The sequence below is a fragment of the Chlorocebus sabaeus genome, chromosome 4, assembly GCF_047675955.1.
Source record: "Chlorocebus sabaeus isolate Y175 chromosome 4, mChlSab1.0.hap1, whole genome shotgun sequence".
NCBI classification, from domain to species: domain Eukaryota; kingdom Metazoa; phylum Chordata; class Mammalia; order Primates; family Cercopithecidae; genus Chlorocebus; species Chlorocebus sabaeus.
In genome coordinates this window covers 23,224,775-23,251,589 of record NC_132907.1, presented here as the reverse complement: position 1 = coordinate 23,251,589, position 26,815 = coordinate 23,224,775, and the positions used below count along the sequence as shown (strand labels likewise).

The window sequence follows — 26,815 nt, the reverse complement described above, 5'->3', positions numbered from 1 at the left end:
GGAGTCCCCTTCACATTGCTGTCCATTGTAAAAGTGGTTATGGTTTTCATACGTTTTTGAATTGACTTGCAGCCACTTGCGTGGATAAACGCGAAGGGAATCGCAGCTTGCAAAGCTCGGCCGGGGAACATGAGCTTCAAATAGAGGGCAAATGCTGTTTTTAAAAATAATATTTCCTATTGTAATAGACCTGGGCCGTATTATGTCACGGGTGTGGTGGCTTTTGGCTGGGAACACCCTGAGCCTCCCTTGGGCCTGGCACAACTCTTTTTGCGAGCCGGCAGCCCAGCGCCTTCCTCGGGAGGCGCCGAGGCGTGGAGGCGCCCGGGGCGCAACTGGCCCTCCTGTGGCCCGGCAGGTCCGCGCCAGCCTCCGTGCCTCAGAGCTCCGGGCCGGGGGAGGGAAGCCGAGACCACCGGCCGCCGCCCCGCAGCGGGAGGGGGCTGGCGGAGACAGCGCGGTCGGGGCAGCTTCAGGTTTCCTCCTGGAGCCGGTGTCGGGCGAGGCAGGCGGGCGGGCCTCGCCATGTGATGCGGCCGCCGCGAGCCGGGCCGGGAGGTGGGCAGGCGGGGATCCAGTGGCAGGGGGGAGGCGCGGGAGGAGCGGGGGCGTCACCCGCTGAGGGCGCAGCCAGCCCGGCCCGGGCGCGCGGCCGCAGCTCCACCCCCTAAAGCCTGGCTTCAGTCCTGCCGCCGCCAGGCGTTGGCATCGCCGGGGAGAGCCTTCCGGACTCCGGGCGGCGGCTGGCTGGGGGCGCGTTCCGAGGCGCCCTCGGGCAGGGCGCGGGGGCAGCGCCTCGCCTGGGCTCTGGAGGCTGCGGGGCCATCGCTGCAGGTAAATGCTCTTTGGGGCTCCATGGTTTGCGTTTCCCTGCAGCTCTGGGCGGAAAAGTTTGCCCACCTGAGTTCGCATCCGCAGGGCCACTTTCTCCAGGGTCCCCAGGGATGCGAGGGTCAGCAGAGGTGACCCGGGAGCTCTGCAGGCGTTGCGGTGCGAGGGCTGGGCGCCGCCTCCTGCTCTCTCGGGAGCGGCAACAAGTGGAGAGGGCGGCGCAGCCTCGTGCGGCGGCGGCAGCTGCGGAGCGCGGGGTCGCTCCGGCGCACTGAGAGCTGGGGGCTGGGCTGGTGAAAGCCAGTGTCCTTCGGGAGCCAGGGAAATAAACAGCGCTCCTGCGGTGGAGAAGGGAGAGCGTCGAGAGTTGGTGTCCGTCCGTCCCATCCATGCTTCTGCTCCGGGCGGAGGGTGCTTGGCAGGGCCAGGACCGCAGAATGCAGACGGAGCGCAAGCTCAGGACACACGCACTACCACTTACTCGTGTGGAAGCATTTGCTGTGTTTCAAAAGGCATTTATAGTTACCTTGGTTGGGAAAGGCCGTCAGAATTATGTGGGACTCCTTACGTTTATTTTATGCATTTGTTTCCCCTTAAATACCCGGGGTGTATGTGGTGGTGCCACAGCATTCCCGTGCTTAGGGTTTCCGAATGACAGGCGGGTGTCTGGCCAAGAAGGCACCATTTGGGTCGAGGGCTGTATGGAAACTGGGTGCTCAGGCGGCCCTGGAAACCCAGCTCTGGTTTCCCAGAGACCAGTTAGATTTCTAAGAAAGAATCCATCTCTAGAGGCCCAGAGCGTCCCCGCATTGGTTGACTGGGTGGGCCGAGGAAAACTGGTAACATCTGTGTTTGCGCAGCTTCTCCCGCCTAGACCCCGGCCTGCGTCTCCACAAATCTCCCCACACCAGGAGTTATAGAGGTTCACCAGGGACCACACCAATTGGGCAAAATACCAAAGAAAGTAAGGTCTTTAATATTCGTTTATAAAGAACTGATCATTTGGGATTCCATGGGGACCCTAGCTTTCTGAAGCTTTGTTATCTCATGTTCCTAAGCCCTGAAGCTGTCAGGGGTAAGTGAAATCCTGTTTTCGCTGCAAAAACAAATCAAGGACCTGCCTTTATTAGGTTCTGTGGCATCTACTTTGTACATGACAATGCAAGCAGAGTGGTAACTTCTGGGAAACCTGGGAAGGTTTCTCCAGATCTGTCCTGGGTTTTTAGTTACACATTCTAAAAGCACATGGGTATTTGCCTAATCTTGATTAATAGCCCAAAGTAACCCCTTTGGAATATTTGGAGAAAAGAGATGAATACTGCAAAACCCTCTGGAATTTTTAATACAACATAGTATTTCAATGTAATGTCTGATGTGGACTTTGTATGTGATTATTGTGCTGATTAACTTTGATCAAATAGGAATTTGGCTAGCATCAGATATTGCTAATGGTTAGGGAAACTGAGGCACAGAGCTAGCTATAGTGTGACTCAGATGAATGTCTTGGGTAAGGGGAGAATGGTGAACAGAGAATCAGTGTTTGTTCTGCTTTTGACTTTTTATTTTTTTTTCCTTATCAAAACCACACAATCTGGCCAGCTAAGAACAGGTTGTATAACAGGCGTGTCATTAGACTTTCCTCTGAAGTACCCAATTGTCTTTTAAGCAGTTTAGAAACGCTTAAACGTACAGCAGAAAATAGTAGTTAATAACTAAGTTTCTATGAAATGTCTCAGGACACTCACTTGGGTGGGTTTCATGCTTTTTTTTTTTTTTTTTTTTTTTAATCATGTGAGTACTGCAGAAGAGTTTGGAATGTTTTCTTATTGTGTTCTTATAAGAAACTGCACTTGTGGCTAAGACTTAAATTGGGCAGGAATTTCAGGTGAGCTCTGATACATGACCTCCTTTAGTATGCCCCGTGAGAAAAGACTATGTGTTCTAAGTAGGTATTAAAACAAATTGCAGCACATACTATTACTTTTATATTAAACATTCTGTACACCACTATATTGGTACCCAAGCTCCAACAAGTCCTGCCAGTTTATGACCAAGGGCTGAATTCTAAGAAAAAAAGATTCATGATATAAATGTTGGAAAAGTCACCTAAATTACCTAGGCTGACTATAATTTTATTATGCTTTTATTCACTAATCAGATATGACAGATCTGGTTTGGGTAGGTTTTGTGTAATTGCATTTGTATTTATGTTGCTTTTAGTGTAGCTCTGGGATTTCCCCCTGCCCCCAGCCCCCACCCATAACCTCAAATATTTGTTATGAAGAGGTGGGTCAACCTGGGCAACTCCTACTGAGGATGTAAAAACAGTGTTACCTTTGAAGTGCACCAAATTCAGGGAATTCTGCCATGCTAAAGTTGTGCTGTAAATATGCCACCCTGTCAGGCTTGAGTCCACATCTCTTACTTAGGCAAAGCGGGGCTTTGAGATATTTTTCTTGCTTAAGAAGTGTAGATCACGTCCTGTATCACAGAACATTTTGCTCTGATTGGATAACACTCTGTCATTTTGTCCAGTCTCTGTGACCCTTAGTTCTTTTGTTATTATCATGGTATTGGAAGTTCTCAGAAGCCCAAAACAGTGTCACTCTACTGTTTTGCCATTTTGACAATCTCTATTATGGGGCTGTCTTTCTGAACATGTTCTTCATTTACGTTCATTCAACTAATATTTGTTGAAGGCTTACTATGTGCCCAGCACTGCTCTTTGCTTTGATTCTCTGATCTTTGGATTCCATGTTGAAGGTGACACTTTTCCGGCTTTAGAGTTTTTAGGGTCTTTTGCATTTTCAGAGTAGAATTTTGCACACTCCACATTAAGATATTTGGCTGGCCAGGGTGGGAATGATGGCTCACACACATAACCCCAACACTTGGGGAGGCTGAGGTGGGAGGATTGCTTGAGCCCAGGAGTTCAAGACCAGCCTGGGCAACATGGCAAAACCCTGTCTCTACAAAAAATACAAAAACTAGCCAGGCATGGTGGTGTGTGGTGTGTGCCTATAGTCCCAGCTACTTGGGAGGCTCAATGGGGGAGGATAGCTTGAGTTGGGCAAGTTGAGGCTGAAGTGAGCTGAGATGCTGCCACTGCATTCCAGTCTAGGTAACAGAGCAAGACCCTGTCTCAAAAAAAAATTAAAGACATTTGGCTGGCGAAATAAGTCATGTAACTTTTTTTTTTTTTTTTTTTTTTTTTATGCGATAGTGCATCTTCTTAATTGACTTCCATTTTTCCTTTGAAATTTGATCTTAGGCACAATAGTAATTTGCTTATTTGTAACATTATTGCTCCTGGACTTCTTCTCCTGGATAACCAAGATAATGAGATCTGACATCATTTTTTAATAAGAGAAAGCAAAAAAGTATGTAATTGAATAGTGGGCATTTGTTCCAGTGATGTTGGTTTTGAACACTTGTATAAAAATGTATTTTAATTTTCAGAGGTGTTTTCTCTTGTTTTGGTTTAATCTTTGCCTCAATTATAAATAACTCGAGGTTTGATTTCTGTAGAAAGTTAACATACAAGTGATGTTCTCTTAAGAGCAGATGAAAATGTATCTATGAATGAGGACCATCAGGCAGAAATCGGCAGTGGTGGCTTTGCTTTCCATAGTAGCCTGTTCAGAAGAGATCCTTCCAAAACCAGCAGGGAAATAACATTCTGCCTATTTCAAGTTGCAAGCTTTGTGTGATGGCTGTGCACATGATCATTGTGCCTTTAAAAAATATACACTTGAAATGTTAATATGCTTCAAATATGTATATATGTGTATATATATGCATTCCCTTAATAAATAGATGAAGTGTATATTGCATCTATTAATGACATTTGTGGTTTAGCTCTTCAATCCATTATCAAACACTAGTGACCATGCCCTTTGTGGTTAAGGCTTACTCCTTTTCTTCTATCATTTTATAATTCAAGAAATTATATTTCATAAATTCTCACGAAGTGGTTTAGAATGTGGACTTTGGAGCCAGACTGTTTGGGTTAAATAGCCCCAGCTTTGCCCTGGCTATGTGACCTCTCTCTACCTCAGGTTTTTCCGTTTGTAAAATGCAGATAATAATAGTAACCTGCTTCAACTGTTGTGAGGACTCCGTGATTTAATTTACAGAGAACCCTCCTGGTAGTGCCTGACAGAGAGTAAGTGATGATTGTAGTTATAGCAAATGGAAAATAACCATTTAAAAAGAATGAAAGGGGTAGCAGGTTTTTCAGCTTTCAGAAGGCAGTGAGATGTCAGTGTGACCCCAGGAGAAATTGCCCTAGGCTGGGAGTTGGATGAAGGGATGGAGTCCTCTGGCTTTCCAGTTTTGTGACCTTGGGTGAGTATTCCTTCTGGAACCCTTTCTGGTCCCAGTTTCCTCATTCAGTAAAATGGAAAGGATTAGACTGGATGGTCTCTAAAAGCAACCCATTTTTTAACATTCTACTCGGTCATGATGAGTAGAATTTGAATGTGATGTATTAGTCAATTTGCTTTACTTGTCTTGGTCAACACTACTAGAAATGTATTGTCTACAAGGTTAGCATTGTGCCTGCAACAGGCATTTGAATAGATGATGAGCTGTCACTCTTATTACCTTATCTCTCCGTGACTACCAGTCATCAGGGTGAAATGACTTGGACTTATCTTCCTGGATTTAGTCCAAAGAGATTTCAGACATGCAAGTCTAGATCCTTTGTGTGGACCATATGGCTGCCCTAGTCCTCTTCTTCTGAAGAACCCCTCATGTAGAAGAGGGGTGGTACAGTTCTGGAAAGAGGAAAGACAAGTAGATGGTTTAATTTTATGATAAAAATAATTTCTATCAGGCAAAGAAGTCTCATGAAGGACTTCTAAGTATGGTGAAAAGCAAGAGGTTTTCATTGGGTTGGATGGTTCAGACAAAGTCCCTCGGGGGCTTATATTTTTGTCTTTTCCCACTAAGACCCTGATTTATTGTCTGTACATTGTCACTGGTTCTTTGTCAACAGTGCTTCTCCTTTTCTTGCTTCACCAGCCTCCTGTTTTGCTGTATGATCAGATGTTAGAGTTCTGAAAGGTAGGGGATGTTCAGTGATTAATGAGACTACTGACTATGGGTTCTTTACTTTGAGCCTCTAACCCAGGATTTCAAGCCCTGTTGTTCACTGGAACCACCTGGGTTCAGAATCTCTCAAGTGGACCTAGCATCATTTTCTAAAGAGGCGATTCTAATGTACAGCTGGGTTTGATAGCTACTTTCCTAATCTTTAGGTGTTTCTGGCTTCCTACATTGCACAGTGCCTAGGGAAAGGGTAACACCTGCTATTTCTCATGGTGTTACTTTTATGCTGTTGGTGGTGTGTCAACTGTCCCCTGCTGTTTCCCCCTTATGAACTCTCCAGTTCTGTTAGCCAGTACTAGTAACTGCCTATGGAACACGTGTGTTTCTAACTTCTTTGACTTTTTCATAGTGGGCCCCTTTTTCTCCCTCGCCAACATGTGTTGCATTCCTCAAAGCCCAGCTTAAACCACTTTCTCTCTGTAACCTTCAACTAACTTAGTAGCAACTGTGCTGCTTTCCCTTCTGAACTCCTATCACTCTCTCATTTCTTACTTACCTCCTGCCCCTGGGTTCTTTGTGTGTTCCTGTATATAAGTCTCAACTTTACATCATGACTGTAGCCCATTAATGACAGGGACCCTGATTTAGGCTACTTTGTAGGGTGCTTAAAGCAGAATAAACACATGTTGTTTGGTTATTTAGTTATTTTGCTAACTGTCATCCCAAGTCCTTGTTTACAGCACCACTGCAAGGACTACTGGGTATCTGATGTGGATTGTGTTGGAAAACACTGGGATGCAGGGGGAGAAGGGCAAAGTTTACTCAGGAAGTAGACAGTCCTTCACAGATGTAAATGGGGGACCTCATGGACCTCTCAGGAAATTGTATCAACCTGCATGGGGAAATGAATGAAATTCTTGATTAAAATCCGAGTCTTTGGATTGAAAGAAGCCTAAAAGTTTTTCTCTAGTCTCCAGAAGGTGCACAGTTCCCCTGCATGGCCTATCTCCAAATAGTTGACCAGTCTGTCCTTGAATACCTTCAGTGATGAGGACCTCATGGCCATAAAGATAATCCATCTATTTGGAAAGCTTAGGCTTTTAAAAACAATTCTCCCTCATCCTAAGTTTGTCATATTTCTGCTGTGTGGAGGCCATTCTTTTTTTTTTTTTTTTTTTTTTTTTTTTTTTTGAGACGGAGTCTTGCTCTGTCACCCAGGCTGGAGTGCAGTGGCTGGATCTTGGCTCACTGCAAGCTCCACCTCCCGGGTTTACACCATTCTCCTACCTCAGCCTCCTGAGTAGCTGGGACTACAGGTGCCCGCCACCTTGCCTGGCTAGTTTTTTTGTATTTTTTAGTAGAAACGGGGTTTCACCGTGTTAGCCAGGATGGTCTCGATCTCTTGACCTCATGATCTGCCCATCTTGGCCTCCCAAAGTGCTGGGATTACAGGCTTGAGCCACCGCGCCAGGCCATAAAAAATTAATTATATATCCTGTCTTCAAGTCTTCTTTTATTGAGGTTGGAAAATAAAAATCTATTTCTTCAGCCCTTGTTAAGTGACATGATTTTGAATCCTTTCACAAACCTGAATGTTGGACATATTCCAATTCGCTATTTTCTTTTTAAAATGTAATTCTTCCAGATGCTATCTGACAGTGTAGAGCAGCAGTTCCCAACCTTTTTGGCACCAGGAATTGGTGTTGTAGAACACAATTTTTCAATGGACTTGGGTGAGGGGAATGGTTTCAGGATGATTCAAGTGCATTATGTTTATTGTACATTTTATATAATGAAATAATTATGCAACTCACCATAATGTAGAATCAATGGGAGCCCTGAGCTTGTTTTCCTGCAAGTAGATGGTCCCATCTGGGGTTGATGGGACACAGTGACAGATCATCAGGCATTAGAGTCTCATAAGAAGCCTACAACCTAGATCCCTTGCATGCGCAGTTCACAATAGTGTTCGCGTTCCTATGAGAATCTAATGCCGCCTCTGCTCTGACAGGAGGTGGAGCTCAGGCAGTAATGTGAATGATAGGGAGCGGCTGTAAATACAGATGAAGCTTCACTCCCTTGCCTACTGCTCAACTCCTGCTGTATGACCTGGTTCCTAACAGGCCATGGACCTGTACTGGTCTGTGGCCCCGGGAGTTGGGGACCTCTGGTGTAGAGCACAGATCTGTCCCCCTTTCTTCTAGGGAAGGAGTGATAGCTCATGGTTAAGATTAGCAGCTGGAGGTCAGAGAGACTTGGGGAGACTCATGGCATGCTGCTTCTAGCTTGTCTTGGCCAAGTCACCTAAACTTTTAGCCTCAGTTTTTGTCTATTTCTCTCATAAGATTGTAAAAAGGACTCAATAAGATAGTTTATATAAAGTGTTTAGCACTGAACCTAAGATAGAATAACTCCTCAATAAACAATAGCTTTAAATTTTTTTTTTTTTTTTTTTTTTTTGAGACAGAGTCTCATTCCATCACCCAGGCTGGAGTGCAGTGGTGTGATCTCAGCTCACTGCAACCTCCACCTCCTGGATTCAAGCGATTCTCCTGTCTCAGCTTCCCAAATAGCTGGGATTAGGGATGTGTGCCGCCATGCCCAGCTAATTTTTGTATTTTTAGTAGAGACGGAGTTTCACCATGTTGGCCAGGCTGGTCTCGAACTCCTGACCTCAGGTGATCTACCCTCCTTGGCTTCCCAAAGTGCTGGGGTTACAGGCATGAGCCACTGTGCCTGGCCTAAAAGTATTTCTTAACCATACTATTGAGTTTCCATGTTCATAGTCATCTCAAAATTAGTTTCTTTTTACATATGTTGCTATGGTGCCATATCTCCTCATTCATGGACTTGTGCATTTGGGTTTTTAGTCTTAGGAATAATCTTAATATTTATCTGTCTTGAATTTATTTTCCTGTATTTGACCATTTTTTTCCTAGTCTTTTAGAGTGTTTATACATTTTTCATATTCACTACCCCTTTTAGTTTCAAGTTATCCATAGGTTTGATATACATTTATTCAATGCCTAAGGAAATAATAAAACTGTTATTTAGGCTGAAATCTAGGGCAGAGCTATTTGATGTGTCTATGCAAACTTCAGTTCAGGTTGATGTTTATCATTTTCAAATAGACTTGTTCAACTAATTACTACTTATTTGTACCAGCATCTGGTTCTTAATCCCCCATCTCCTCATAAAGATATATACCGTGTCTATTATATCTCTCTGTCTACCAGTCTAGTAAATTATCGCCACATAATAAAATGGGGTTATTCTCAAGTGACTTATTCTTTGGGAGCCCACACTGGCTCCAAAAAGCCACTACTTTTTCTTCGAGGTCCTCATACACCACAGTTTTAATAATCTGCTCTAGAATCTTAATCTAGGATCAACATGACATGCCTTCTGTCTATAATTTGTAGAATCTGCCGTTTTGAAGGTCAGAATGACATGCGCTTGTCTCCTGTATCGAATCCCTCTGCCATTGTCCACAGTTCCTGATGGATTATGGTTAGGAAATCTCATCAGATTCTTTACTATCCTGGCATGTCCAGCAGCCTGGAACTGATTCAGACCGCTTGATGCTCTCTTACAATGGACTTTCCCACTTAGAGATGTTCTTTCTCTCCTCTTTAATTGAAAAATCATTACCTTCTAAAAAGAGACAAAATACAAATAGACATGGAGGAATTCTCACTTCTTTATCAGTCTTCTACACTCTGTCACCAGCCCCAAGTCAACCTATCCCTTTCTTGACATTCTGGCTTTAAAAATAAGTTGAAATAAAAATGTTGGTATCCTTAGATTTTTAGAAAACCTCAGGTTATTTAGGCCTTTAGACTGCCTGATACAATTCTAAAGAGCATGACTCCCTCATGTTTGTTCTTGCAAAGGGCCAGGGAGGAAGGTAAAAAGAAAGCCACTCATGGGCCAGGCGCAGTGGCTCACGCTTGTAATCCCAGCACTTTGGGAGGTCGAAGCAGGCGGATCACCTGATGTAGAGAGTTCGAGACCAGTCTGACCAACATGGAGAAACCCTGTCTCTATAAAAATACAAAATTAGCCAGGCATGGTGGCACATGCCTATAGTCCCAGCTACTCGGGAGGCTGAGGCAGGAGAATCGCTTGAACCTGGGGGGCAGAGGTTGCGAGTGAGCCGAGATCGCGCCATTGCACTCCAGCCTGGGCAACAAGAGTGAAGCCCCGTCTCAAAAAAATAAAAAATAATAATAATTTAAAAAGCAAGCCATTCTTTTTATCATTTATGTATCAGTGGAAAATAGCACACACCTAGGAATCAGGACACCTGGCTTTAGTCTTGAGCTCATTGAAAGTAATCTCTTCATATCTCCAAGAATCAATATCTTTTCCAAACAGAAGGACTTTGGTTGTTTCTATGAACTGTGATGATTTCTTTAGGTAGTGATTTCATTTGCTATTTATAAAGCTTGATGGAGGTGGAATTTGGATGTGGTAGTGTAGTAGGGAAATTAAAGTCCGGGTTTATCACTCTGTGGAATAACCTGTCTCCTTTTTTGTTTATTATCAGAAACCCACATTTAGGTATAAGAATCAGCTCATCTAACATCAATGTTGTCTTTCGTGGAGTTGTCAACTTTGCAACTTGTCAAAAACTTTTCAGGAATGGATTTCTGGAAGTTGCTTTTATAGCAGTTATCACAGTCCCTAGAGACAAAGCAGGATTCAGCTGGCCATTCCTATTCTTGGAGATAAAGAACAATGCACAAAACCCATTGCCTATGCTTTAATAGGGTTTTAACTGATGGATTCTTAAGGGGGAGTGAAATATAAGTATTTCTCTTAAGTTCTATGTTTCCTGACATATGTAGCTGTTATGTAAAATACATGTATATTGTTTCTTCTCTCATTTGATCACCAGAAATATTGATATCTTGCTCATTGACAATAAAACAGTATCAAGGACTCCTTGATGTTTAGTTAGAAAGGTTCCAACTTGGACAGAAATTTGTTTATTATGAGACAAAGGTCTTATGTCCTTTGATTTTTAGTCTCCTTGTAAAAATGTTTTAGTGTTAATAAAAAGGTGCTTAAGATTTCACCTATAGATAACTTAGGTTGTTACAATAAAAATGAACCCTCTAGGTTATCTTCTTCATATCTACAGAAAGTCCCAAATTAACTTTTCACTTGGCATGCTTGTCTCACAATGATAGGGCTGAGCTACAGAAAATTCACCTCTACCACGAACAGTTTAAAGAAACTACATCTTGATAGGAATGCTAACAGTAATTTGCATATTGGTTTATCGAGGGTTTTTTAGTATTAAAAATAAAGAGTAAGTTTTTTCCTCTTTCGCATTTATGGTAGGAAGGTTTATCTTCACGAGCTGTGTTGCACCTTCGTGGGCAGCAGCAGAAGAAATTAGAAGTAGAGAGATGTTTGGAGTTCAGTTAATTGAAAGACGGTCTCTTTAGTGTGAGTTGGAAGTGATTGCTAGTAGTTCACACCATTCATCATAGTAGGATAGTAGAGTGTGTGCAAGAGGAAGGTTTTAAGAAGATTGTCAGTCTGAATGTAGCAAAGGTTGGACCAGAAGTAGATTTGGGTTGAAGTCTTAGCATTGCCACTGATATATCGGGTGGGTCATATCACCTTTCTGGGCTCTGGTGACCTCATCTGAAACCTAAGGGGCCAGGGTCAGACCATCTCCATGGTGTGTTCCATATCTCAAGTTCTGTGTTTCTATGGAGGTAAGGATGCTGTCTTAAGCCTCCCTCACATTACAAGCATCACGCTTGGCTCCCAGAGTGCTTTCTGACACTTTACTGGCAACATCTAGATTGTTCAGGAAGTTGAGTTTGAAGATGGTACTTCAGTGTTTCATCTTTATGGGGAGAAATGATTGCAAATACTTTGAGATTACCCTGTCATGGCAGCTCATGTTATTGTTGTCAGAATACTTCATGAGCAGTGAGGTGGAATCAGCCAGTAATAATCAAGTAACTATTTTCAATAGAATTTTAGGATGAATGAAAATGGATATTAATTTCATTTTAACAAATTGAACTTAATGTACCTATCCCCACTGAGGCTGGGTGGAGAATATGCTCTGAAATGTGTGGCATTTTTGATAAATATCAGTTTTTAGCTAAAATAAGAACTTTTATAATGGTTCCATCCCCTCTCTCCCTACCCCTATCCCCGCTCCCATCTTTCTCTACCTCTCCTCCTTCTCTCAAGAAACCTACGGATTTTCCTTCTGTTTAGTCTCACACTTTTTTCCTCAAAAAGAGATAGCAAATCTCTAAAACCTCTAGTATTTTATGTAGTTCCTGACTAGTAGTATGAAAGAAAACACACTTGCGCTTATAAAAAGATAGTTTTGTTTGTTTGTTTGTTTTTGAGACAGAGTCTCACTCTGTCACCCAGGCTGGAGTGCAGTGGTGCAATCTGAGCTCACTGCAAGCTCCGCCTCCTGGGTTCATGCCATTCTCCTGCCTCTGCCTTCCCAGTAGCTGGGACTACAGGCGCGCACCACCACGCCTGGCTAATTTTTTGTATTTTTAGTAGAGACGGGGTTTCACCGTGTTAGCCAGGATGGTCTCGATCTCCTGACCTCATGATCTGTCCGCCTCGGCCTCCCGAAGTGCTGGGATTACAGGCGTGAGCCACCACACCCAGCCAAAAGGTAGTATTTTAAGGCATGACATCCTTCCACTTTTCACAGAGCCTCAGGATAAAGATATTTTATTATATTGGAGATTTGGACAATGGATTTATTCTATTTGAGATTTTAGTTGCTGAGTGTAGGGGCTCTAAGCCCTCTTATCATCTAGGAGTTCTTTCCAAAGCTTTTTCACTCCAGGGAGTTTTGGGAGTGTTATTTGATTTTTTGAGCCTTTATTGAGTTGGGTTTAGCTAGTAATTGCTATAAGGCAGACATATGCTGCATGCTGGAGGTTCAGAGATAAGAAGCTTAGAGGTAGCTCTTGAGGAGCTCTCAATGCTGACAAATTAGCTGCCATAAAAGCCAGTAAATACATTGTGATATGGAGAAGTAGTGGGCCAGCGTGCTCTCAGCAGCCTGAGCAAAGGCAATTTTCTGGGAGCCATACCTGGTGTAATAGAGATCAAAGTATTGTTTAGTTTTTTTTTCTTCTTTCCTGTTATGGTGTTCTAACTGTAATCTATATTGTAAATATGCATCTGCTCCAGTGATGTTATAAAAACAAGTGAATTTAAGAAATTCATGTTTTAATTAAAATTTGTGTAATTGGAGTGATTATCTTTCAGATGTTAGAATGCAACCACAGACTGTCGCACTTGCTTTAAAACTATTATTTTTTGAACATACATAATTACTTGCTGCTAATAATTTTTTTAAACCCTTTCAAAGTTGGGCTTATAAATAAATATTTACTGTAGTTATTTGGTGGGAGGGAAACTCAAATATTATCAAACAGAAAGGACGATTCCTTTATATTCCAATTTGTTTTATTGTGGCAATGTGCTTGCCATGACTTTACATCTTAAATTTGTATGGAAAAAAACTTAGTTATATGTGTATGAATGTATTTTTATAAGTGCAGATACCTGAGAATTGAAACAATGTTATAGAATCCTGGAAATGTTTGATAAAGGTCTTGATGTTGTTCTTGAGATGTCAACAGCAAACTGATTCTAATGTTTATCTTGTTTGAGGAGAGGCCTCTAGTCCAGGGCCACATATCCTACAACTTTGAGTTACATTGAAGGCCACAGCTTAAGCCAAAACTAAACTAGGGAAAGTAAATTATAGTGGATCATTTTGCCTTTGTGATGTAAAGAATACTGTTGTGAATACAGTGAGTACATACTGGTCTTTATTTGTTTTGGGGGGCAGGGTGATTTGAACTGATTAGTACCTAAAATTAAAAATATAAAATCCTTCGCTGCCACAGTTGAATATCACTGAATTTATGGAGCACTTAACATTGCACAGTATTTAGAAAATACTAATGGAATGAATCACCACCTCATGTGTTGTTTTGACAGGAAGTGTATCACGTCTCAATAATTTCCTTAACATTTTTTCCTGCCAGGTGCCTGTTTTCTTCTTGTTGTTAACTTTTTTCTATAGAATTCCAAATATGTGGTTGATTTCCCCACTGATATACTTTCACGGTTCTTTTTCCTTTTTTCCCTTCTTTAGAGTAGCCAGTGCTTGTAGCTAGTGTTTGTATGCAAACCTAAGGCTTCTTACAGGGAAGAGAGAATGAGCAGCTGTTTTGGAGACTGATGTCTAGCCTAATGCCTTTTTCTGGTAAGGAGATCTTCATGGCCCTAGCACGTTGGATTTTACCAAGTAGGTTTTCAAATGTACCATGTCTAAGGCCAAACTTACATGAAGTATTGTTCATTCAGTCATCTCTTGAGAGATTAGGGAGGATTTTTATTTTCTATTACACACACACACACATATATATATATATATATATATATATATATATATATAGACACACATAATTTTTTTTAACAATCAGCATGAGCTATCTTGAAATAAAACAAATTAGAAATCATCTTTTTCTAAATTAAAAGATTACACAGATGAATACAAAGAGACATTTGTAATTAGCTCAGTAACTTGTGCAGCTGTTGAGAACATTCATATGTTTGTTTTTGGATATTTGGGTTAGTGTATTTTTGGCTAGTAAAAAAATGTGTGTATGTATACATATATATGCACACCATAACTATAAGTTTATATGCATTTTACCATTTCTATAAATTTTTTATTTTATTGATTTTATCGGTGAATTGTCAGCCATAGTCTCTTTATTGAATATAGAATTATTGCAGTTTGAGTACAAGTATACCATGGATAATTTCTAATAGTGAAAAATAAGTGGTTTCTTCTACCAGAAGTCTTCCTTTGCTTATAATGTAGGACTGCATAGCATAGTGAGCCTTACATCACTAGACATTTAAAGGCATATGACTATACTGTATCCCATGTAAAACTGAAGTCTATAAATAGATTTTAAGAAGATGTGTTGGGGGTTGACATTTATGCCATTAGAGGCATTCTTGCTGTTCAAATTAGTGGTATGCTTTTTCACATTTATGCTTTTTCAGTTTCTTATTTAGAAATAACAAATTGTATAAAAATGAATACTACGTATTCGCGAATCAATCAGTGGTTTATAAAGGTCAATACTGTAGTAAGTGTTACTTTTTATATTCTTTTTTTTTTTTTCTATTAGGTTTTTTATTTTTTTTATTTTTTATTTTTTATTTTTTTTTAAAATTTATTTATTATTATTAAACTTCAAGTTGTAGGGTACATGTGCACAACGTGCAGGTTTGCTACATATGTATACTTGTGCCATGTTGGTGTGCTGCACCCATCAACTCGTCATTTACATCAGGTATAACTCCCAATGCAATCCCTCCCCCCTCCCCCCTCCCCATGATAGGCCCCGGTGTGTGATGTTCCCCTTCCCGAGTCCAAGTGATCTCATTGTTCAGTTCCCACCTACGAGTGAGAACATGCGGTGTTTGGTTTTCTGTTCTTGTGATAGTTTGCTAAGAATGATGGTTTCCAGCTGCATCCATGTCCCTACAAAGGACACAAACTCATCCTTTTTTATGGCTGCATAGTATTTCATGGTGTATATGTGCCACATTTTCTTAATCCAATCTGTCACTGATGGACATTTGGGTTGATTCCAAGTCTTTGCTATTGTGAATAGTGCTGCAATAAACATACGTGTGCATGTGTCCTTATAGCAGCATAATTTATAATCCTTTGGGTATATATCCAGTAATGGGATGGCTGGGTCATATGGTACATCTAGTTCTAGATCCTTGAGGAATCGCCATACTGTTTTCCATAATGGTTGAACTAGTTTACACTCCCACCAACAGTGTAAAAGTGTTCCTATTTCTCCACATCCTCTCCAGCACCTGTTGTTTCCTGACTTTTGAATGATCGCCATTCTAACTGGTGTGAGATGGTATCTCATTGTGGTTTTGATTTGCATTTCTCTGATGGCCAGTGATGATGAGCATTTTTTCATGTGTCTGTTGGCTGTATGAATGTCTTCTTTTGAGAAATGTCTGTTCATATCCTTTGCCCACTTTTGGATGGGGTTGTTTGTTTTTTTCTTGTAAATTTGTTTGAGTTCTTTGTAGGTTCTGGATATTAGCCCTTTGTCAGATGAGTAGATTGCAAAAATTTTCTCCCATTCTGTAGGTTGCCTGCTCACTCTGATGGTAGTTTCTTTTGCTGTGCAGAAGCTCTTTAGTTTGATGAGATCCCATTTGTCAATTTTGGCTTTTGTTGCCGTTGCTTTTGGTGTTTTAGACATGAAGTCTTTGCCCATGCCTATGTCCTGAATGGTACTACCTAGGTTTTCCTCTAGGATTTTTATGGTATTAGGTCTAACATTTAAGTCTCTAATCCATCTTGAATTAATTTTCGTATAAGGAGTAAGGAAAGGATCCAGTTTCAGCTTTCTACTTATGGCTAGCCAGTTTTCCCAGCACCATTTATTAAATAGGGAATCCTTTCCCCATTTCTTGTTTCTCTCAGGTTTGTCAAAGATCAGATGGCTGTAGATGTGTGGTATTATTTCTGAGGACTCTGTTCTGTTCCATTGGTCTATATCTCTGTTTTGGTACCAGTACCATGCTGTTTTGGTTACTGTAGCCTTGTAGTATAGTTTGAAGTCAGGTAGCGTGATGCCTCCAGCTTTGTTCTTTTGACTTAGGATTGTCTTGGAGATGCGGGCTCTTTTTTGGTTCCATATGAACTTTAAAGCAGTTTTTTCCAATTCTGTGAAGAAGCTCATTGGTAGCTTGATGGGGATGGCATTGAATCTATAAATTACCTTGGGCAGTATGGCCATTTTCACGATATTGATTCTTCCTATCCATGAGCATGGTATGTTCTTCCATTTGTTTGTGTCCTCTTTGATTTCACTGAGCAGTGGTTTGTAGTTCTCCTTGAAGAGGTCCTTTACATCCCTTGTAAGTTGGATTCCTAGGTATTTTATTCTCTTTGAAGCAATTGTGAATGGAAGTTCATTCCTGATTTGGCTCTCTGTTTGACTGTCACTGGTGTATAAGAATGCTTGTGATTTTTGCACATTAATTTTGTATCCTGAGACTTTGCTGAAGTTGCTGATCAGCTTAAGGAGATTTTGGGCTGAGACAATGGGGTTTTCTAAATATACAATCATGTCGTCTGCAAACAGGGACAATTTGGCTTCTTCTTTTCCTAACTGAATCCCCTTGATTTCTTTCTCTTGCCTGATTGCCCTAGCCAGAACTTCCAACACTATGTTGAATAGGAGTGGTGAGAGAGGGCATCCCTGTCTTGTGCCAGTTTTCAAAGGGAATTTTTCCAGTTTTTGCCCATTCAGTATGATATTGGCTGTGGGTTTGTCATAAATAGCTCTTATTATTTTGAGGTACGTTCCATCAATACCGAATTTATTGAGCGTTTTTAGCATGAAGGGCTGTTGAATTTTGTCAAAAGCCTTTTCTGCATCTATTGAGATAATGATGTGGTTCTTGTCTTTGGTTCTGTTTATATGCTGGATTATGTTTATTGATTTGCAAATGTTGAACCAGCCTTGCATCCCAGGGATGAAGCCCACTTGATCATGGTGGATAAGCTTTTTGATGTGCTGCTGAATCCGGTTTGCCAGTATTTTATTGAGGATTTTTGCATCGATGTTCATCAGGGATATTGGTCTAAAATTCTCTTTTTTTGTTGTGTCTCTGCCAGGCTTTGGTATCAGGATGATGTTGGCCTCATAAAATGAGTTAGGGAGGATTCCCTCTTTTTCTATTGATTGGAATAGTTTCAGAAGGAATGGTACCAGCTCCTCCTTGTACCTCTGGTAGAATTCAGCTGTGAATCCATCTGGTCCTGGACTTTTTTTGGTTGGTAGGCTATTAATTATTGCCTCAATTTCAGAGCCTACTATTGGTCTATTCAGGGATTCAACTTCTTCCTGGTTTAGTCTTGGAAGAGTGTAAGTGTCCAGGAAATTATCCATTTCTTCTAGATTTTCCAGTTTATTTGCGTAGAGGTGTTTATAGTATTCTCTGATGGTAGTTTGTATTTCTGTGGGGTCGGTGGTGATATCCCCTTTATCATTTTTAATTGCGTCGATTTGATTCTTCTCTCTTTTCTTCTTTATTAGTCTTGCTAGTGGTCTGTCAATTTTGTTGATCTTTTCAAAAAACCAACTCCTGGATTCATTGATTTTTTGGAGGGTTTTTTGTGTCTCTATCTCCTTCAGTTCTGCTCTGATCTTAGTTATTTCTTGCCTTCTGCTAGCTTTCGAATGTGTTTGCTCTTGCTTCTCTAGTTCTTTTAATTGCGATGTTAGAGTGTCAATTTTAGATCTTTCCTGCTTTCTCTTGTGGGCATTTAGTGCTATAAATTTCCCTCTACACACTGCTTTAAATGTGTCCCAGAGATTCTGGTATGTTGTATCTTTGTTCTCATTGGTTTCAAAGAACATCTTTATTTCTGCCTTCATTTCGTTATGTACCCAGTAGTCATTCAGGAGCAGGTTGTTCAGTTTCCATGTAGTTGAGCGGTTTTGATTGAGTTTCTTAGTCCTGAGTTCTAATTTGATTGCACTGTGGTCTGAGAGACAGTTTGTTATAATTTCTGTTCTTGTACATTTGCTGAGGAGTGCTTTACTTCCAATTACATGGTCAATTTTGGAGTAAGTACGATGTGGTGCTGAGAAGAATGTATATTCTGTTGATTTGGGGTGGAGAGTTCTATAGATGTCTATTAGGTCTGCTTGCTGCAGAGATGAGTTCAATTCCTGGATATCCTTGTTAACTTTCTGTCTCGTTGATCTGTCTAATGTTGACAGTGGAGTGTTGAAGTCTCCCATTATTATTGTATGGGAGTCTAAGTCTCTTTGTAAGTCTCTAAGGACTTGCTTTATGAATCTGGGTGCTCCTGTATTGGGTGCATATATATTTAGGATAGTTAGCTCTTCCTGTTGAATTGATCCCTTTACCATTATGTAATGGCCTTCTTTGTCTCTTTTGATCTTTGATGGTTTAAAGTCTGTTTTATCAGAGACTAGTATTGCAACCCCCGCTTTTTTGTGTTCTCCATTTGCTTGGTAAATCTTCCTCCATCCCTTTATTTTGAGCCTATGTATGTCTCTGCGTGTGAGATGGGTCTCCTGAATACAGCAGACTGATGGATCTTGACTCTTTATCCAGTTTGCCAGTCTGTGTCTTTTAATTGGAGCATTTAGTCCATTTACATTTAAGGTTAAGATTGTTATGTGTGAACTTGATCCTGCCATTATGATATTAACTGGTTATTTTGCTCGTTAGTTGATGCAGTTTCTTCCTAGCCTTGATGGTCTTTACATTTTGGCATGTTTTTGCAATGGCTGGTACCGGTTGTTCCTTTCCATGTTTAGTGCTTCCTTCAGGGTCTCTTGTAAGGCAGGCCTAGTGGTGACAAAATCTCTAAGCATTTGCTTATCTGTAAAGGATTTTATTTCTCCTTCACTTATGAAACTTAGTTTGGCTGGATATAAAATTCTGGGTTTAAAATTCTTTTCTTTAAGAATGTTGAATATTGGCCCCCACTCTCTTCTGGCTTGAAGAGTTTCTGCCGAGAGATCTGCTGTTAGTCTGATGGGCTTCCCTTTGTGGGTAACCCGACCTTTCTCTCTGGCTGCCCTTAAGATTTTTTCCTTCATTTCAACTTTGGTGAATCTGGCAATTATGTGTCTTGGAGTTGCTCTTCTCGAGGAGTATCTTTGTGGCGTTCTCTGTATTTCCTGGATTTGAATGTTGGCCTGCCCTACTAGGTTGGGGAAGTTCTCCTGGATGATATCCTGAAGAGTGTTTTCCAACTTGGTTCCATTTTCCCCCTCACTTTCAGGCACCCCAATCAGACGTAGATTTGGTCTTTTTACATAATCCCATACTTCTTGCAGGCTTTGTTCATTTCTTTTTCTTCTTTTTTCTTTTGGTTTCTCTTCTCGCTTCATTTCATTCATTTGATCCTCCATCGCTGACATTCTTTCTTCCAGTTGATCGAGACGGTTACTGAAGCTTGTGCATTTGTCACGTATTTCTCGTGCCATGGTTTTCGTCTCTTTCATTTCGTTTGTGAGCTTCTCTGCATTAATTACTCTAGCCATCAATTCTTCCACTTTTTTTTCAAGATTTTTAGTTTCTTTGCGCTGGGTACGTAATTCCTCCTTTAGCTCTGAGAAATTTGATGGACTGAAGCCTTCTTCTCTCATCTCGTCTAAGTCATTCTCCGTCCAGCTTTGATCCGTTGCTGGCGATGAGCTGCGCTCCTTTGCCGGGGGAGATGCGCTCTTATTTTTTGAATTTCCAGCTTTTCTGCCCTGCTTTTTCCCCATCTTTGTGGTTTTATCTGCCTCTGGTCTTTGATGATGGTGATGTACTGATGGGGTTTTGGTGTAGGTGTCCTTCCTGTTTGATAGCTTTCCTTCTAACAGTCAGGATCCTCAGCTGTAGGTTGTAGCTGTAGGAGATTGCTTGAGGTACACTCCAGACCCTGTTTGCCTGGGTATCAGCAGCAGAGGCTGCAGAAGATAGAATATTTCTGAACAGCGAGTGTACCTGTCTGATTCTTGCTTTGGAATCTTCCTCTCAGGGGTGTACTCCACCCTGTGAGGTGTGGTGTGTCAGACTGCCCCTAGTGGGGGATGTCTCCCAGTTAGGCTACTCAGGGGTCAGGGACCCACTTGAGCAGGGAGTCTGTCCCTTCTCAGATCTCAACCTCCGTGTTGGGAGATCCACTGCTCTCTTCAAAGCTGTCAGAGTCGTTTGCCTCTGCAGAGGTTTCTGCTGCTTTTATTTATCTGTGCCCTGTCCCCAGAGGTGGAGTCTACAGAGACAGGCAGGTTTCCTTGAGCTGCTGTGAGCTCCACCCAGTTCGAGCTTCCCAGCAGCTTTGTTTACCTACTTAAGCCTCAGCAATGGCGGGCGCCCCTCCCCCAGCCTCGCTGCTGCCTTGCCGGTAGATCACAGACTGCTGTGCTAGCAATGAGGGAGGCTCCGTGGGTGTGGGACACTCCCGGCCAGGTGTGGGATATGATCTCCTGGTGTGCCTGTCTGCTTAAAGCGCAGTATTGGGGTGGGAGTTACCCGATTTTCCAGGTGTTGTGTGTCTCAGTTCCCCTGGCTAGGAAAAGGGATTCCCTTCCCCCTTGCGCTTTCCAGGTGAGGCAATGCCTCGCCCTGCTTCAGCTCTCGCTGGTCGGGCTGCAGCAGGTGACCAGCACCGATCGTCTGGCACTCCCCAGTGAGATGAACCCAGTACCTCAGTTGAAAATGCAGAAATCGCCGGTCTTCTGTGTCGCTCACGCTGGGAGTTGGAGACTGGAGCTGTTCCTATTCGGCCATCTTGCTCCGCCCCCCCTACTTTTTATATTCTTAATACAGATGAATGTCTAAACCAGAATATGGTTAAAATTAGATGCACACACAGGAAATAGCTAGCATTCTTGAAAATGACAGGTATGGGACATTAGTACCATAATGTTGTGACCACTAGGCCTGGGGTGGACATTTCTTATCTGGGCTCCTACTCTTTGTCAGCTCTCTTCCTTTGATTCTTCTCTGCTTTCCTCTTGAAGGAATCAGACAGGTACCTGGACATAATCCCATAAATGCTACTGGTACTCCAGTCCTCAGTTTCCTCATCTGTCACCTTCTGTGATTCTATAAGCAATATATGAATAGTTGCATGTACAATGTGAAAAGCCCCTAAGAAAGTTGAACAGCCTTGTTCTTTCATGCTTCTTACATCAGAATGCCATTTAGCTACCAGTTTGGCAGAGATATAATATTTATAGTGCCAAAGGAAGTTTCAGCTAGTGGAGGGCAAATGATCATATACCCTGTTTAAGCCAAACTTTCTTCTGTGTTATTAATGTTAACAGAATTTTTAAAAAAATTAAATGCAAAAGAAGAAATTATTATCTCTACGAGTCAGCCAGCTGATGATTTATTAGCAAGTTTTGTCTAAGATACAGTTGTTCTTACTTAGAGTCTCAAAATTAAACTTGAGTTTAAATCTAGTTTAAATCTAGTTTAATTTAGATGAGTGTTTTGCGTTTCCAGTTTCCTCATCTATGAAATGGGAACAATACCAGCCCTTTAGATAAAACTGGGTAGTTTGCTGATGAAATGAAGTTATAGAACTTAACTTTGGAAACACTTTCAAAAGTTTAAATGATATTTAAATATAAAACCAAAACTGTAGCTCCATTTGCAGAGAGTTATTTATGACATAGATTTATTATTGCTGTAAATATATGTGTGGAAAAGCAGGGAGTGTAATCAGTTGGTACTATGCCAGTTCCTAAGTCTCTTTGTTAAGTTAGCACTTCTGCATTTAGTAATGTGTAAGAAAAATGTGGAGCCAATTCAAATTAGGGGAAGAAAGTCTCAAAGAGGCTGTTGTGTAGAAGGAGGGACTAATGAGTGGCCATGTTCTGGTAGGAATCCCTGGTTCTGTACTCATGGTCACAAAGACACTGTTCTTATATTCTTCCATTGTTTAGCTAGAGCATAAGGCCACTTGAGAAAAGGCATTGTTTAACCACAAATCCCTCTTTCAGGAAAAATGAGTTACCACCAAAGAGATTTGTGTAAGTACATCTGTCATATATTGGTGGAAATATATGCGTTTAAATGGTTTGTAAATGCTTGTCTTCCTCTTCCATGAGGAAAGACAGTTTCAGTGCCCCCAAGCATTAGTCTTTTCTAATCCTTCAAACCTGGTGACTAAAAGACTCTCTTCTCTTGGATTAGTGGGCATAATGGGAAAATAATGGCAGGGGAAAGCCTTTTTTTTTTTTTTTCTCATTTTATCTGGATTTGGAGTCATGCTCGTTTATAACAATAACACTCTTAAAAAAATTAGTTGCTTCTCCATATCAGAAATGTTTAGGGCCTACGTACACTGACTGTCTTGGAGTCTTGAGTTTTTGTTGCCTCCTTGAGAAGGATATGGCTTTTAATATATTCTTAAAAATCCCATCTGGATCTTGTCTGCTGGCAATGCATGGCATTCCTACCACAGAAGACAGGGATCTCTCATAATTAGCAAAACCCCTGAACGTATTTGCGCAGTTGTATAAATGGAGCTTACGAGGTTTAGTCAACCATCTAAGCAGTCCCTGCAGCATTTGAGGGCTGTGTTATAGGGAGTATCTGGTGACATTTTCATCAGCTATGGAAAGATCACTTTGTATTATTTGGAGTTTGGAGTTTGATATGAATAACGAAGAGGATGATGGCCATTTATCGATTGCTTTTCCTTGTTAGGCACTGTGCTTGGAGCCTCATGTTGCTATCTTGAATTCCTGCAACAATGTTACTATTCCTGCCTTGCAGATAAGGGAACTAAGGAGCTGAGAGGTTAAGCAACCTGCTGCAGGATTTGTAGCCTGTTTATTGATCCCTAGTTTGTGGGGCTCTAAGCCCTTGCTCTCATCACTTTCCCATGCAGCCTCTATAGAAGGCTTGGAGGGGAAATCCTGCTTGTCCACCATGAAAAAGACCAGAAGAGGTTATGTTCCACTCAACTGATCTAAAATTTTTCCTGCCTCTACGTTTGCAGATTTGTTTTTATAGTGAAACTAAATGCCTTGTTTATACTTACCACTATCTATGTTAGATATCGGTCTGTGTTTGGAGATCTGATTTGCATAGTTTGTCATCCTAAATATTTCCAGGATGAAAAACAGGGTTTTGTTTTTGTTTTTTTAGCTTTCCCCCTAGAGTTAATTGGCTATTTGCTTGTTCAATTATGACTTCTCCAAGTTCATAGTTGTTTTTTAGAGGAAAAGCTTCAGACTAGACACAATACTCTTGACCCAGAATTCTGACCTCTCGATACCTGTGCTCTGTTCCCAGCATGTTTAATGCATTCCAGGAGTCTGTTTGCATTTTAAATGCATTGCATTTTGAACTGAGGGTGACTTCTTCTCATTCAGTCACTCCCAAGGATTACCCTGATTTTTTTTGTTGTTCCGCTCTACCACACTGCACTTGTTCTTTATCGGCCTTGATTCTGTCTTCTTGGTTCTTTTCATTTTCCAGTGGCATCCCAAGGACAGTGGGCACACTCCTCTGCTCCCACTCCCAGGGTACAGACAATGAGGGGTGTATTATCTGTAAAGAATTTAAAAACACTTTAAGACTGATTTTAGTTAGCTGGTTTTTACTATCATCATGTTCATGTGGCTGCTCCCTGAAAAAAAATCTATTGGTTTAAGTTCTAAACAATTGTTGCAGTCACTGCTACATCTTAATATCTACATAAACTTCAAACTTGCACATTTTAATGACTTATCCTTTAATACATGTTGTATTTGACATGAAATTTATGTCCATGATAGCTCCCAGTTATGTAGTTGGGTCCCACACATGCTACAAGTATTTGTTCTGAGAGTAAATTGACAAAGGTTTAGCATAGTTCAAATTCACATCATGAACAAGTGTTTGATTTCTATAGTATTATTTAACAGTACATTTAAATGGTAGGTTTGAAATAAGCAATGGTAACACAGTGATGTTAAAGACCAAAAACAAAGCTTAGGTTACTTTAAATCTGTCATTCTGTGTGACCACTTGGAGTTTTTGTGTTTAAAATGTTAAGCAGTGAAGCAGAGTGAGAGCTGTAAGTTATAATATTTTAGTTTCATAAGTGAACATTTTATACTTCAAATAATTTATTGAATTTGAATATCTTTTAAACTGAAATTCAATTTTTAAAATAGTTTTAAAACTGAAAAACAAGTGAAGAAAAGATTAGATGACTAGTGCAATTTAGTGGTTACCTTTATTATATTTTTGGAAGACATTTAATAGTTTTATTTATATTTGCTTTATTTTTTATTGGCACAATTATATATAGTATGCAGTTCAATAAGGTAAAAATTTCGGCTGGGCATGGTGGCTCACGCCTGTAATCCTAGCACTCTGGGAGGCGTAGGCAGGCAGATCGCTTAAACACAGAAGTTTGAGACCAGCTTGGGCAACATGGCAAAACTCCATCTTTACAAAAAATGCAAAAATCAACTCAGTGTGGTGGTGTGTGCCTGTAGTCCCAGCTACTCAGGAGGCTGAGATGTGAGGATCGCTTGAGCCCAGGAGGCCAAGGCTGCGGTGAGCTGAGATTGTGCCATTGCACTCCAGCCTGGGAAAAATGGTGAGACCCTGTTTCAAAAACAAAAACAAAACAAAACAAAAGAAAATTTTTTTCACTGCATTCCTTTTCTGGTCATTATTACCATGCATTTTATTTTGAGATTATCACTGGAAATACCTTTGCCATCTAGAGGTGGGGAATGTTAAATGACCTGCCTATTTAGGCATCAGATGCACTAGGTGTGCCACTGCTAGGACCACTCAGTATGTAGCTCTTGTGTTTCCCATGATGTATTATCTGCACAGTTAGTGACAGTCTGTGTTATAGGTAAGCATTTAAAGTAGCAGACCCTGAGTTAATTTCTGTGGAATTCTTCCTCACCTATGTTCACCTATATTTCAGATTTTACCGTTTCTCTGGGTTACTGTGATGATTTCCTGGCTATAGTCTGTGTTTCCATGCTCTCGTGTACCTGTTTGCATCCCTGCTTGCTCCCCCAGCACCATCCATACTCCACTCTGTTGTCAGCGCAAAGTTTCTAAAACACGAACCTGAGCATGTCCATTTTCCATTTTCAGTCGCTCGCTAGCCCTGATAATCTTCAGTCCTCATGACCCTTCAGGCTCTGGCTCCTGTATTCCTCTCTGGCCCTGCCTCCTGCCAAACAGATGTCCCAGGAGCTCCTTGAACATACATTGCTGCCTGCTTTTCTGCCTTTGCATTTACTTTTCTTTTGCCTACCATTTATTTTTCTCTTCACTGTCTCCTCCCTGCACAAACCTGGCTAGCTTCTGTTGCTAGTCATTAGAACCACCTGGAGAGGTCTTTGAATTACAAATCCCTGGACACTGAGATGGGTTGAATTAGAATCTCTGGCAGGTGGGAGCTGGGAATCTGTATTAAACCCCACTGATATAGATTGTTTTTTGCTTAGGAAGATTTTCTGTGGAAATCATGGTTAATTATTGCTATTGCTTTCCTTCTATCCATTAGTTTGCTTCTCTATACAAGAAAGGGATTTTAGTAGTCTTGTGGAGTTTCTTTTGTGTGAGGAAATAAAATGTTTATATCTTTTTATAGTTTTCAGAGGGCTTCTATTAACATTTCATTCAATCCTCAACAATTCTGGGAGGTTAGGAAGGTAGATCAGATTTGGTCATTTTAAAGATGTGGAAATTGGAGTTCAGAGAATTTAAGCAACTTGCTTAGGGTCATTAAAAAATATCAAAGTATTGTTTGTTCGTTTGTTTGTTTTTTAAGAGATAGGCTCTTACTATTTGCCCAGGCTGAGCTCACACTCCTGAGCTCAAGCAATCCTTCCACCTCCATCTCTCTAGTAGCTGGGACTGCAGGTGGGTACTATGTCTGACTTCTCAGGGTCGTATTTTTAAAAAGTATTTACATAATTAGGTTGCTAGGGCTTCCAATCCCTGGCATTTTTCAAAATTCAGAAGTGATGGAATTTCTTCTCAGATTATTTCCTAAAAAATAGTCAAAATGAGTATGCAAGTTCTGAGAAGATACCATACTCTGATAGTTCAGAGTAATAAGAAATTACTCACTATGAATTTCCATCTCCCTTGGCTAATTTTAATTTTGAATAAAACTTAAATGGAATTATATCTTGATATGTCTGACCCTTCCTCAGAAAACACGATAATGAACTAGAGAAAATGAAGTATTCTAAGCTACTTGGGATGTATTATTATTACTAACAAAATTAATGCAGATGTTAAGAACCATTTTGAACAAAAGTTTTAAATTCTTGTAATA

The 26,815-nt window shown here is 41.0% G+C and overlaps 1 protein-coding gene across 3 annotated transcripts in view; it reads left to right on the top strand.

The window, feature by feature from the left end:
- Positions 1 to 729: 729 nt before the first annotated feature.
- The window catches only part of ARHGEF28 (Rho guanine nucleotide exchange factor 28), a 317,386-nt gene continuing 291,300 nt past the window's right edge, over positions 730 to 26,815 (top strand). For all 3 annotated transcript variants that reach the window (XM_038010485.2, XM_007975209.3, XM_038010483.2), the window contains exon 1: positions 730 to 834. The gene's annotated coding sequence lies outside the window, so the exon portion shown is untranslated. The remainder of the gene's footprint in view (positions 835 to 26,815) is intronic.